Source organism: Schistocerca gregaria, chromosome 2, assembly GCF_023897955.1.
Source record: "Schistocerca gregaria isolate iqSchGreg1 chromosome 2, iqSchGreg1.2, whole genome shotgun sequence".
Lineage (NCBI taxonomy): Eukaryota > Metazoa > Arthropoda > Insecta > Orthoptera > Acrididae > Schistocerca > Schistocerca gregaria.
Window position 1 is genome coordinate 597694794 of NC_064921.1, and position 14983 is coordinate 597709776.

General features: G+C 38.4%; 1 protein-coding gene across 3 annotated transcripts in view; it reads right to left on the minus strand.

The window, feature by feature from the left end:
• LOC126334520 (cilia- and flagella-associated protein 52-like) overlaps positions 1-14983 on the minus strand; it is a 242473-nt gene that overhangs the window by 113222 nt on the left and 114268 nt on the right. The gene's annotated exons all lie outside the window — the stretch shown is intronic.

Below are 14983 nucleotides of genomic sequence, written 5' to 3' on the forward strand. Positions count from 1 at the left end.
ACAAACACACACACAAAATTACGAGCTTTCGCAACCGGCGGTTGCTTCGTCAGGAAAGAGGGAAGGAGAAGGAAAGATGAAAGGATGTGGGTTTTGGGGGAGAGGGTAAGGAGCCATTCTAATCCCGGGAGCGGAAAGACTTACCTTAGGGGGAAAAAAGGATAGGTATATACTCGTGCACACACACACACACACACACATACACAGACACAAGCAGACATATTTAAAGGCAAAGAGTATGGGCAGAGATGTAAGTCGAGGCGGAAGTGTGGAGGCAAAGATGATGTTGATGACAGGTGAGGTACGAGTGGCGGCAACTTTCGCATCCCGCAACTACCCTCCCAACCTGGTACAGAAGCAGATAACCAGAGCCACTTCCTCATCCCCTCAAACCCAGAACCTCTCACAGAAGAACCCCAAAAGTGCCCCACTTGTGACAAGATACTTCCCGGGACTGGATCAGACTCTGAATGTGGCTCTCCAGAAGGGATACGACTTCCTAAAATCCTGCCCCGAAATGAGATCCATCCTTCATGAAATCCTCCCCACTCCACCAAGAGGCCTTTAAATATGTCTGCTTGTGTCTTTATATGTATGGATGGATATGTGTGTGTGCGTGTGTGTGTGTGTGTGTGTGTGTGTGTGTGTGTGTGTGTGTGTGTGTGCGAGTATATACCTATCATTTTTTCCCCCTAAGGTAAGTCTTTCTTTTGTTTTTAATATATTTTCCCCAATGTGGAAGTTTCTTTCTATTTTATTTACACCTTATTAACATATAGAGAAGATGCTGAGCCACTGAGTCGCGATAGGCACAATAAAAAGATTCACATAATTAAAGCTTTCGGCCATTAAGGCCTCTGTCAGCAGTAGAAATACATACACACACGCACACACACACACTCACATAAACACAACTTGCCCACACATCAGCAGTCCAGAGAGATGAGACCACACTGCGAACAGCAGCACCAGTGCCTGATGAAAGTGGCGACTGGGTTTTCCATTGTTTGATTAACATATAGAGAAGTATTATATGATAAACTGGATGGTATTAATGAATGTGTGTAAGTTTAAAATAAAAGAGGACAAATCTTTCTTTTGTAAACCATAGCCTATGACAATACATCTTCAATCTGTGGTACAGGAAAAGATATAAAGGAAGGTTTATTGAACATAGCTTCAGTGTATGTAATAACCTTTCATTAGCAGTAAAAAGCCTGCAGGAGGTGATTTTTTAATTCTAACTGTCTTGATAATCAAATACAGTTGACCCTAATCCTTGAAAATCAGACTCCATTTGTTTCATTTTTATGTTGCTTTTGTTTACATATCAGCTGTGGTTGTTGAATGTTGTTCTGTAGTAGTGCAGTGAGCATGTTAAACTTAAAAGTCAAGCAGCGTATTAATCTCAAATTCATCACGTAATTAAAAAATTTACCAAACGAGTGTTAACATACACAAAATCAGATGTTTGATGATACTGCTGTATCATGGACACTAGTTTTTGAATGGCACACATGGTTTTCAGAGAGTTGGAAAGAGGCTGAAGTGATGAATGACTCAGTTTATATGTGAGCTCAAGAACTGAAACAAACATTCAGAAAGTTTATGAAATTGTGTGGCATCTGAGCATTCAGATTTTGTGCTAATTATTGCTAATTATTATTTGGAGAATCCTTAATCACAAATGAATAAAACACAATGCTTATGCAATAGAACTGTGTTTTATTCACTTGTGATAAGACATTCCCAAACTAATAATTACCATCATATTGTAATTTTGCATGCAACTCAGGATGGCCAGTCTCCCCCCCCCCCCCCCCCCCCCCCAATGTTATGGTTTCTATTAGCATTTATGAAGTATTAACACTACTTGTGTTGTGCTCTTTTAATGCTTTCTATCTATATTTCGCTTTACGCTACTTACTGATTCTGCTATGTAATAGATTGTGATGGCTTGTGATGAATTGGTGATCTGAAAACTATGCTATCTTACACACTGGGAGGTTTGAACTGAACAATTTTGTACTTATTTTGTTGTTACATGACATAAAGTTTTGTTGTAATGTTGAGAGTTTGTACTGTGTGAACCCACAGAGGGACATACACACTTTTTATGTTATGTTATCGGCATGCACAGGGCCTTAAGCTCTTGTAGCCCAATGTTAATTTCTATTTCTTTTTTATTCTGTCAGTCTATTAAGGCGATTGCTTACTGTTAATGCTATCGAGTCTCTACTAGTCTGCAGTCATGATTTAATTAGTTAGTCATTTACATGGTTTATTAATGTATAGCCTCATTGTTCTTAAGAAATTCAAATAGTAATGACTATTTTTTGTGAATACTTAGCTTTAAAGATGTTTGATTCTTTTTAAAACAATATGATCAAACAATCGTTAGAGGATTTGCAAAGTCGTGCTTAATGAAAGTCAACTGTAGCCTCTAAAGTTAATTCCACATATGTATTTTCTTAGTTATTATGTTTATAGTTGAAGTAATAAATATTTTGCACTGTGGTTGCAGTTTGTGTGATTTTTCAGTACATTTTGATGATTATCTGGGTTACTGTTAAATAATTATTATGCTGTGCCTTGTGAAACTGTAATTAAGAAATTCGTAATAAATAGGAAGATAAGGGGGTCACATTTATTTTTCTGCACTCATGATATAGTTACGGTATCAGTATGTAATGGTCCCAGCATAGCAGATGAATATTTCGTGGATCACGATCCACAACTCCTCACATAATTTGTGCATTCAGATAATGATTAGGTGGTTGCAAATAAGGAGCCAAGCACGGTATGGGTTAGAGATCAGAAAGAGTATTAAGCTATTCATGGAATGCCATAGAAACACAAAATGCAATTTTGTTTATGAATATGATGTACCTTAATCAACTGCTGAATTTCCCTTCAATAATTTCTTTAAGATATATGTTGACTTATGGTTCTCTTCCTTACCACTGAAAATAAACAGTATTAAACCAAAAACGAAAATGTAAAAAGCTTAAATGGTACACTGATGATATTGCCGGTATCTGTACAAATGTATAAAAATAATTGCAAATGTGGTACAGAGCAGCTAGCGATATTATAACAAAAGAATGCACTTCTACTAAAACACAATACATTTTTCTTGACCCAGAAGAGCTCAATAAATGCTTAAGTACTACAGTAAATAAAATAAGAGCAAAATTTAACTGGTCAAACACATCACACAACTGATATACTTGCTGATCAGTTTCCTAGAGGACATCAATTCCATCGGGATCTTGTCACACCCACAGATATAATAAATGCTGCTTCAAAATTTTAAAAGTTGAAAAGTATGGGTAGCTGATCGATATCAGGCTACACAACAGAAAAACTATACACTTTATTTGCAAACCACTTGTTTGTATAATGAATAAATGCATAGAATTTGAATTTTCCCTAGTCATCTCAAAATTTCCAAAGTTATATCTACATACAAAAAGGGAGAAAAGCATCTCTCTGAGAACCACATGCCAGTGTCTAACAATTTCAAGCAATTTTTCACAAACAGCTTAGTAGCTACTTTGAAAAACATAACCTTCTTTGTAATAGGCAGCACGATTTCCAAACAGGAAAAAATACTACTTCTGTAGTCCTTGAAATTGTTAGTCAGACATTGACTGCATATAAAAATAAGAATATGATCTCTTTTGAGCTATGCAGTTTGAGTAACACTGACTGTATACCCTTTGACATCTTACTTGTGAAACTAGAGTACTATGAAATAAATAATACAGGATTAGAAGTAATTCTTATCTAAATAAAAGGAGACAGTTTGTATCAATTCAAAATAGGCATCCTTGCTTGAAGAAAGTCACATCTGTTATGCCTCAGAGCTCTGTCCTTGGACTATTCTTCTTCTACACCTACATCTACATGATTACTCTGCAATTTACACATAAATGCCTGGCAGAGGGTTCATTAAACCATCTGCATATTACTTCTCTACCATTCCACTTTTCAATGTCGTGTAGGAATAAGGAACACCTAAATCTTTCCATTTGAGCTCTGATTTCTCTTATTTTATTATGATGATCATTTCTCCCTACACAGGTGGGTGTCAACAAAATATTTTCGCATTTGGAAGAGAAAGTTGGTGATTGAAATTTCATAAATAGACCTCGCCACAAAGAAAACTGCCTTTGTTTCAGTGACTGCCACCCCAACTTGCGTATCATAACAGTGACACTATCACCGCTACTGCGTGATAACACAAAACGAGTTGCCCTTCTTTGCACTTTTCTGATGTCCTCCGTCAATCCTACCTGGTAAGGATCCCATACCATGCAGCAATATTCATTGTTGCAACAATTAACTATGTACCACCTTATGTTGGTCTTTTATCACTTGTCTGCTGTGTGGATGACACAACTGCAATCATTAACACAACTGCAATCACCACTAATCAAGAATACCAAGGATACACCAGAAACCACAGTACACTCTCTCTTTAACTCTAACAAATTATTGTGTAATCTAGAGAAAACTCAACATTTGCGGCTGGGATTAGTTAAAGATGTAGAATCAAAAACCATAAAACTGCTTGGAATACATATTGATTTCAAACTAAAATGTCAGCCCCACATTAACCACAGCTGCGAAAATGTATCATGGATGTCCTATCCCACATGGAAATTAGCTGATCTAATGAGTAATAAATATCTTGGAACAGCTTAAACTGGATTTTTTCAGTTTCATATATTTTGTGCATTGTTGATGTGGAGTCTCTTGTGTCATATCAGTATGTACTACTGATTCCAAAAAAGTTGCTATGAATAATGTGTAAGGCTGGTCCAAAGCAACATTGCCATTCTTTACTCACTAATATCAAAATACTGACACCGATAAATCTTTATTTCTATGCAACACAGATATACACTGTATAAAGGGACACCATCCTCTAGCATTACCTTTCTTTAACAGAAATAATCGATGCCAAAAAGTATTTTTGAATCATGTAAAGATTAACATTATCTCATCTGTTTAACTAAATGAATTTCATATGATTTTGCGTACAATGTATAATATTTTGGGCTAAAAAGTCTAAAAAGAAATTAATTTGTTACAATTGATATGTACTAACTCTGTATGTACAGCTAAAATTATTCTTCTTTTAGAAATATTTGAAATTAAAATGTCTGGCACATTTAAAATTCCTATTGTCAATTATGCAATCTGATGCTAATTATTAAATTTATTTCTGGATTCACTTACAAAATAATGATATAACTTGGTGAAGATTCTTCTTTTGTAAAGAAAGTTTGTAACCTCTTTTGTTTGATAAACTCCGGAATATTGTTAGTACCACAGAATGTAGTAGTAGTGGGCATTTCTCTGATGGAAAGGGATGTGCTTTTATGTTTGGAAATAACAATGTAAATTTTTGTTTCAAAGAGGAGATTGTAAAGATAGTGTGACATAGAAAAATGGGATTAAATAAAAAAGTCATAAAAACAGAAATAACACAGCAGACTTACTTAACTGTTATCAACTCATCTGGAACCTACAAAGTCAAAAATTTCAGCCTCAAGTTTCAACTCTCAGATGTGACAAACTGCAGCCAACAATGAGAAAGTGAAGGTAAGTAAAAAAAGTTATTTGTACATCTTACTCCTCTAGAAGTTTATGAAACTAATCAATTATTTAGGAGACTGAAAATCAACTGGTGATGTAAGGGAGGGTAAAATTACAACTGAAAACAACAGACTGTTAAAAAATTGCTAAAGTGGCTCCTATTCACAAGAAAGGAAACAAATCGAATGTAGAAAGCTGCAGACCAAATACTTTATTATCAAGCTTTAATAAAATCACAGAAAAAGTAATGTGTAATAAGGTAATGAAAGTTTTAGAGAAAAACAAAATCCTCACTGATGCTCAGCATGGATTTAGGAAAAATAAATCATCAACCAGTGCAATCTATGATTTTATACACAAAGCCCTGCAAACGACTCACAAAAAACAGAGTGCCACTGGCATTTTTTTATACTTATGTAAAGGCTTTGACAAACAGACCACAACATAACAGCTCAAGCTCAAAGTATATGGCATTAGAAGCACTGCATTAAAATGATTGACATTGTACTTGACAAAGAGGAAGCAGAAAATACAAATAAGGCATGAACTAAAGGAAAATACTAGGATATGTTTCTCAGATACAGAGAACAAAAGAAGGAGTTCCTCAGGGATCCATTCTTGGTCCAGTCCTCTTTCTCCTCTAGATAAACGATTTAGACCTAAACATTGTGCCACAAACAAATACTTTTTTTTTTTTTGCAGATGATACAATCACCCCTATTATAGGAAGCATCCCCAAGTCAGCTACAAGCAGCTGCAAATAAAACTACAGCACAGCTATATGGATTGTTTAAAGGGAATAAACTACTGTTAACACAAAAAAAAAGCAACATTCCTAACTTTCTGTTTAAAAGGTGATGTGTGACTAGAAACTAGTGTGACAATAAACTCCATTAAAATTTTATCTTCTCTGGAAACAAAGCTTTTAGGCAAATGGCTTCAACATAACTTCAAATGACATACACATATAAAGAAAATAAATGGAACACTAGACAAAATCTGCTGTAATCTATGGTTACTCTCTGTTAAAGCAAGTTTTAGCACTGTTTGTATTGTCTACTTTGCTCAATTCCATAGCTTCCTGCTGCTTGGAATTATATTCTGGGGTAATACATCATCTACTTCACTCATTTTCCTAACCCAGAAAAGAAGTGTGAGAGCAATGCAACATGCTTGGCTAACAGATTCTTGCAAGTCACACAGCAGGAGAAAAGAACTGTTACTCAACCTAACAGATACTTTCAATTTAAAACAAACAATTACAGCTCCAACAAAAATTACAAAAACTTCTGCCACTACTGTGGACCAAATATTTGTTAAAACACCCTATACTGTAAAATGTGTAAATAAAAATTTTAGTAATCATGAAGCTTAAGTGGTAACCCTCTCAGACTGTTTACTACCCAGGTAAAACCATAAAAGGACTTTGACTGCAAAAGGTTTCAGCATACAAACCATAGAAACATTTAATCACTTGTTATCAAGAGGAACATGGGAAGAAGTGTCTCAGTTGCATGATATCAACAAAAAGTTTGAAAAGTTCTATGACATCTTCAACTATTATTTTCAAACAGTATTTCATCTCAAAACACAGGTAGTAAGTAACACAAATCTAAACGCAAAGTCATGGATCACAAGAGGCATAAAAGTCTCAAGCTACATAAAAAGAAAATTGCCCAGTTACAGAAAAAACCACAACATATCCCCTCCCTTCAACAGTTATATCACAATATATATTGAAAACAAAGATTCCATGACTTACCAAATGGGAAAGCGCTGGTAGATAGACACAATAAAACAACACAAACACACACATACAAAATTTCAAGCTTTCGCAACCAACGGTTGCTTCGTCAGGGAAGAGGGAAGGAGAGGGAAAGACAAAAGGATGTGGGTTTTAAGGGAGACGGTAAGTAGTCATTCCAATCCCGGGAGCGGAAAGACTTACCTTAGGGGGAAAAAAGGACAGGTATACACACTCGCACACACACACATATCCATCCACATATATACAGACACAAGCAGACATATTTAAAGGCAAAGAGTTTCGGCAGAGATGTCACTCGAGGTGGAAGTGCAGAGGCAAAGATGTTGTTGAATGACAGGTGAGGTATGAGTGGCGGCAACTTGAAATTAGGGGAGATTGAGGCCTGGTGGATAACGGGAAGAGAGCATATATTGAAGGGCAAGTTTCCATCTCTGGAGTTCGGATAGGTTGGTGTTAGTGGGAAGTATCCAGATAACACTGTGCCAAGATGTGCTGGCCGTGCACCAAGGCATGTTTAGCCACAGGGTGATCGTTATTGCCAACAAACACTCTCTGCCTGTGTCCATTCATGCGAATGGACAGTTTGTTGCTGGTCATTCCCACATAGAAAGCATCACAGTGTAGGCAGGTCAGTTGGTAAATCACTTGGGTACTTTCACATGTGTCTCTGCCTTTGATCATGTACACCTTCCGGGTTAGAGGACTGGAGTAGGTGGTGTTGGGTGGGTGCATGAGCCAGGTTTTACATGGGGGGCAGTTACAAGGGTAGGAGCCAGAGGGTAGGGAAGGTGGTTTGGGAATTTCATAGGGATGAACCAAGAGGTTACGAAGGTTATGTGAATGGTGGAAAGACACTCTTGGTGGAGTGGGGAGGATTTCATGAAGGATGGATCTCATTTCGGGGTAGGATTTGAGGAAGTCGTATCCCTGCTGGAGAGTCACATTCAGAGTCTGATCCAGTCCCAGGAAGTATCCTGTCACAAGTGGTCCACTTTTGGGATTCTTCTGTGAGAGGTTCTGGATTTGAGGGGATGAGGAAGTGGCCCTGGTTACTTGCTTCTGTACCAGGTCGGGAGGGTAGCTGCGGGATGCGAAAGCTGTTTTCAGGTTGTTGGTGTAATGGTTCAGGGATTCAGGACTGGAGCAAATTTGTTTGCCATGAAGGCCTAGGCTGTAGGGAAGGGACCGTTTGATATGGAATGGGTGGCAGCTGTCATAATGGAGGTACTGTTGCTTGTTGGTGGGTTTGATGTGGATGGATGTGTGAAGCTGGCCATTGGAGAGATGGAGGTCAACGTCAAGGAAAGTGGCATGGAATTTGGAGCAGGACCAGGTAAATCTGATGGAACCAAAGGAGTTGAGTTTGGAGAGGAAATTCTGGAGTTCTTCTTCACTGTGAGTCCAGATCATGAAGAAGTCGTCAATAAATCTGTACCAAACTTTGGGTTGGCAGGCTTGGGTAACCAAGAAGGCTTCCTCTAATCGACACATAAATAGGTTGGCATACAAGGGGGCCATCCTGGTACAATTGGCTGTTCCCTTTAATTGTTGGTATGTCTGGCCTTCAAAAGTGAAGAAGTTGTGAGTCAGGATGAAGCTGACTAAGGTAATGAGGAAAGAGGTTTTAGGTAGGGTGGCAGGTGATCGGCGTGAAAGGAAGTGCTCCATTGCAGCGAGGCCCTGGACGTGCGGGATATTTGTGTATAGGGAAGTGGCATCAATGGTTACAAGGATGGTTTCCGGGGGTAACAGACTGGGTAAGGATTCCAGGCGTTCGAGAAAGTGGTTGGTGTCTTTGATGAAGGATGGGAGACTGCATGTAATGGGTTGAAGGTGTTGATCTACGTAGGCCACTTTCTCTACAGACTAGATAAATGACTGGTTTGGAGCAAATAAACCAATAATAAACACTTCCAAAACAACTGTGTTTTCTGTTTGAAGGGGGAGGCCTGCAACACTTCTCTGACAATAAATGCCAGTGGAATTACAAAATGATTTTAAAGGGCAGACACACATGACAATAATGAATACGACACTGGAAAAAGTATGGTACATACTACACTTACTTGCACACAAAGCAACCTTCCGCACTGTTAGAACTGCATACTTTGCCCAGTTCCACTGTATCCTACAACATGAAATTATATTCTGGGGTAGCACAGCTGCTAGCTCAGTAATCTTCCAGACCCAGACCCAAAACAGAGTTGTATGAGGGTGAGTCAATTGCTATCCGCAATTCAGTTATATTTTTGTTTATTTTGGTGGTATTGTTGTTTTACGTTGATGACACATGTTTTGTTTATTTGTTGTTATAGCGTTGCAATTTTCAAGTTGCTAGGTTAGTTTTGTTATCACTGCCATTGTGTTAATCATAGCTGCTCTGCTGTGTGTTTGCACCAAAGAAGAGCAAAGTTCAGTGATCTGTTTTTTTGTGGTCAGACGGTGTATCAGGAGCCAAAATTCATCAAAGACTTTTGATACAGTATGGGAACTGTGTTTTGCCACAATGGAGTGTCTACAAATGGATTGAAAAAATTACTGCCACAAACTAAGAAACCATTGAGCATTCACATGAAATCATTCTCTTAGACAGATGGATAACTATTGACGAAGTGGCACGTTATGTGCAACAAAAAAAGGTCCATTTTTGAAACACCATCACTTTCTCACATTGCAACACAGAAGTCCAAAATTTGGCAAAAACGTGCCTACACCCTTCCTCTGTAGTGTTTCAAAAGTGTGGTGCTCTGCAACATTATGAGTTTGGCAATGTTTCATGTAGCTAGGTCTCAATACATGCCCAAAAAATGCCAGAGCTCAGAAGTTCATGTGAGGTGTAACGTGTGTTACAGAGGTCACACAGCTACCAAATTTCACCACAATTCTGCTGTAAACAATTGTGTACATGTCACATTATATGAAGGTTGTCTTACCTCCCTGTAACTACATATTGCCCCTTCACTTGGCTCTTCTACATTGGATGTCTTAACCATAATGTAAAGCATGGAAATGACACAGTTTTCTTGTGGCTGAAAACATACTGGACAAACTCCTGCTCAGAAGCAACACAAAAAGACATCAGGAAATAATATAAAGGGCATGAATGAAACCATTCCTACCATTGGAGTGCTCATTTTCACACATTTTCATTTTCAAGATGACAGTTTGCAGTTCAATATGCATTAGAATACTCTTCTTCACAGGTTTTTAAACCGCTGACAGCCTCAAATGATTCAATCTTTATCTATGGACATTGCAGGGCTGCAACCATATTGAACATGATCTCACCTCTTTGAGGTGCAGCAAAACTACAATTTTTGCTCTGGTAGACAGGGTGGAGTGTCTAGGGATCATTCCAAGCCATTTGTTGAAATCTGAATGTGGATCTGAAGCAGAAAAGAGTGGTTATGTTTAATATATCTCCTTTCCCGTCCCTCCCATGGTGTGTGTACAGGGGGCTGCAACATTGACTTTTACATGAATAAAACAGTAAAAATGCCTGTAAGATCCCCCCTCCAACTTCTGCAAGACCATCGGTTCCACCTAAGCATCTTTAAGGCACTTTAAAAATGTCTCTGTACATTGATACACATCCATGGATCCCTACCCACAGGTGGGAAAAGATCACCTTCAGATATTGTTGAATGGTTTTGAACTGTCCTTTGTGGTTCCACCCTGTACACCAGTCCAAAACTTGTAGTCATGCTACACTCCAAAGGGGTGAGTTATGTTCCATGGTGTTGCAGTCCTGTGATGTCCTTAGAGATGAGTTGAATCATCGAAGCTGTCAGCAATGTCACATATTGTCAAGAACATTGTCTTGTTGCACACTGTACTGCAAACTGTCATTTCTGAATGTGAAATGTGTTAAAAAGAATATCCCTATTTTTCTTTGCTGGTTTCTCCAAAATGTCGTACTTGGCCGCTCATAAGAAAACCATGTGATTTCAATACTGGGCATCTCAGTTATGCTGTTCAGTGTAGATGTATCAAGTTATGGGGTGAGATGTGGATAAGGGGAGCTATGACAACATTCCCATCATATGACACATCCCCTGTCTCCTAGAACAGAATTGTGATGAATTTCAGTGCCAGTGTGACATCATTAATCACCTTAAACTTAATATGAACTGAGCATGGGCCTTTTTTTGGCATGTGTCTGGATGATTGACTGTTCTGGCCTTGTAACACTAACAAAAACAGCCTTGCTGTGCTGGTACTGTGAACGGTTGAAAGCAAGCGGAAACTACAGCCGTAATTTTTCCCAAGGGCATGCAGCTTTACTGTATGATTAAATGATGATTCTGTCCACTTGGGTAAAACATTCCACAGGTAAAATAGTTCCCCATTTGGATCTCTGGGCGGGGACGACTCAGGAGGACGCCGTTATCAGGAGAAAGAAAACTGGCATTCTACGGATCAGAGTGCGGAATGTCAGATCCCTTAATCGGGCAGGTAGGTTAGAAAATTTGAAAAGGGAAATTGATAGGTTAATGTTGGATACAGTGGGAATTAGTGAAGTTTGGTGGCAGGAAGAACAAGACTTACGGTCAGGTGAATACAGGGTTATAAATACAAAATCAATAGGCGGTAATGCAGGAGTATGTTTAATAATGAATCAAAAAAATAGGAGTGGGGTAAGCTACTACAGACAGCATAGTGAACACATTATTGTGGCCAAGATAGACGCAAAGCCCACGTGTACTACAGTAGTACAAGTTTATATGCCAACTAGCTCAGCAGATGATGAAGAAATTGATGTAATGTATGATGAGATAAAAGAAATTATTCAGATAGTGAAACGAGACAAAAATTTAATATTCATGGGTGACTGGAATTTGATAGTAGGAAAAGGGAGAGAAAGAAACATAGTAGGTGAATATGGATTGGGGCTAAGAAATGAATGAGGAAGCGTCTGGTAGAATTTTGCACAGAGCATAACTTAACCATAGCTAACACTTGGTTCAAGAATCATAAAAGAAGGTTGTATACATGGAAGAATCCTGGAGATACTAGAAGGTATTGGATGGATTCTATAATGGTAAGACAGAGATTTACGAACCAGGTTCTAAATTGTAAGACATTTCCAGGGACAGATGTGAACTCTGACTACAATCTATTGTTTATGAACTGTAGATTAAACTGAAGAAACTGCAAAAAGGTGAGAATATAAGGAAATGTGACCTGGATAAACTGACTAAACCAGAGGTTTTACAGAGTTTCAGGGAGAGAATGAGGGAACAATTGACAGGAATGGGGGAAAAACATATAGAAGAAGAAGAATGGGTAGTTTGAGGAATGAAATAGTGAAGGCAGCAGATGATCAAGTAGGTAAAAAGACGAGGGCTAGTAGAAATCCTTGGGTGACAGAAGAAATATTGAATTTAATTGATGAAAGGAAAAAAATATAAAAATGCAGTAAATGAAGCAGGCAAAAAGGAATACAAACATCTCAAAAATGAGATCAACAGGAAGTGCAAAGTGGTTAAGCAGGGATGGCTAGAGGACAAATGTCAGGACATAGAGGCGTATCTCACTAGGGGTAAGATAGAGATACCTTTGGAGAAAAGAGTACCACTTGTATGAATATCAAGAGCTCAGATGGAAATATAAAAATGCAGTAAATGAAGCAGGCAAAAAGGAATACAAACATCTCAAAAATGAGATCAACAGGAAGTGCAAAGTGGTTAAGCAGGGATGGCTAGAGGACAAATGTCAGGACATAGAGGCGTATCTCACTAGGGGTAAGATAGAGATACCTTTGGAGAAAAGAGTACCACTTGTATGAATATCAAGAGCTCAGATGGAAACCCAGTTCTAAGCAAAGAAGGGAAAGCAGAAAGGTGGAAGGAGTATATAGAGCGTTTATATTAGGGCGATGTACTTGTGGACAATATTATGGGAATGGAAGAGGATGTAGATGAAGATCAAATGGGAGATATGATACTGCGTGAAGAGTTTGACAGAGCACTGAAAAATCTGAGTAGAAACAAGGCTCTGGGAGTAGACAACATTCCATTAGAACTACTGACAGCCTTGGGAGAGCCAGTCCTGACAAAACTCTACCACCTGGTGAGCAAGATGTATGAGACACACGAAACACCCTCAGACTTCAAGAAGAATATAATAATGCCAATTTCAAAGAGAGCAGGTGTTGACAGATGTGAAAATTACCAAACTATCAGTTTAATAACTCACAGCTGCAAAATACTAACGTGAATTCTTTACAGACGAATGGAAACACTGGTAGAAGCTGACCTCAGGGAAGGTCAGTTTGGATTCCATAGAAATATTGGAACACGCGAGGCAATACTGACCCTACGACTTATCTTAGAAGAAAGATTAAGGAAAGGCAAACCTACATTTATAGCATTTGTAGACTTAGAGAAAGCTTTTAACAATGTTGACTGAAATACTCTCTTTCAAATTCTAAAGTTGGCAGGGATAAAATACAGTGAGCGAAAGACTATTTACAATTTGTACAGAAACCAGATGGCGGTTATAAGAGTCAAGGGGCACGAAAGGGAAGCAGTGGTTGGGAAGGGAGTAAGACAGGATTGTACCCTCTCCCCGAAGTTATTCATTCTGTATATTGAGCAAGCAGTTAAGGAAGCAAAAGAAAAATTCAGAGTAGGTATTAAAATCCATGGAGAAGAAATAAAAACTTTGAGGTTCGCCGATGACATTGTAATTCTGTCAGAGACAGCAAAGGACCTGGAAGAGCAGTTGAACGGAATGGACAGTGTCTTGAAAGGAAGATGTAAGATGAACATCAACAAAAGCAAAATAAGGATAATGGAATGTAGTCAAGTTAACTCGGGTGATGCTGAGGGAATCCAGATTAGAGAATGAGACACTTAAAGTAATAAAGGAGTTTTGCTATTTGGGGAGCAAAATAACTGATGAGGTCAGAGTAGAGAGGATATAAAATGTAGAATGGCAGTGGCAAGGAAAGAGGTTCTGAAGAAGAGAAATTTGTTAACATCGAGTATAGATTGAAGTGTCAGGAAGTCATTTCCGAAAGTATTTGTATGGAGTGTAGTCATGTATGGAAGTGAAACACGGACGATAAATAGTTTGGACGATAAGAGAATAGAAGCTTTCGAAATGTTGTGCTACAGAAGAATGCTGAAGATTAGACGGGTAGATCACATAACTAACGAGGCAGTATTGAATAGAATTGGGGAGAAGGGCAGTTTGTGGCACAACTTGACAAGAAGAAGGGATTGGATGGTAGGACATGTTCTGAGGCATCAAGGGATGACCAATTTAGTATTGGAGGGCAGCTTGGAGGGTATAAATCGTAGAGGTAGACCAAGAGATGAATACAGTAAGTAGATTCAGAAGGATGTAGGTTGCTGTAGTTACTCGGAGATGAAGAAGCTTGCACAGGATAGAGTAGCATAGAGAGCTGCATCAAACCAGTCTCAGGACTGAAGACCACCACCACAACAACAACAACAACTACTATGTGGAGAAAGCTGCAGGCATCTTCAGGTCAAGTTTTGAAGTTCTGAACGGTGATGGGGGAAAATAACAGGATTTTAAAAAAGTGGTCCTTTAATATTGTTGCACAGTGTAGTCACAAAATCTAATGAAATCATTGAA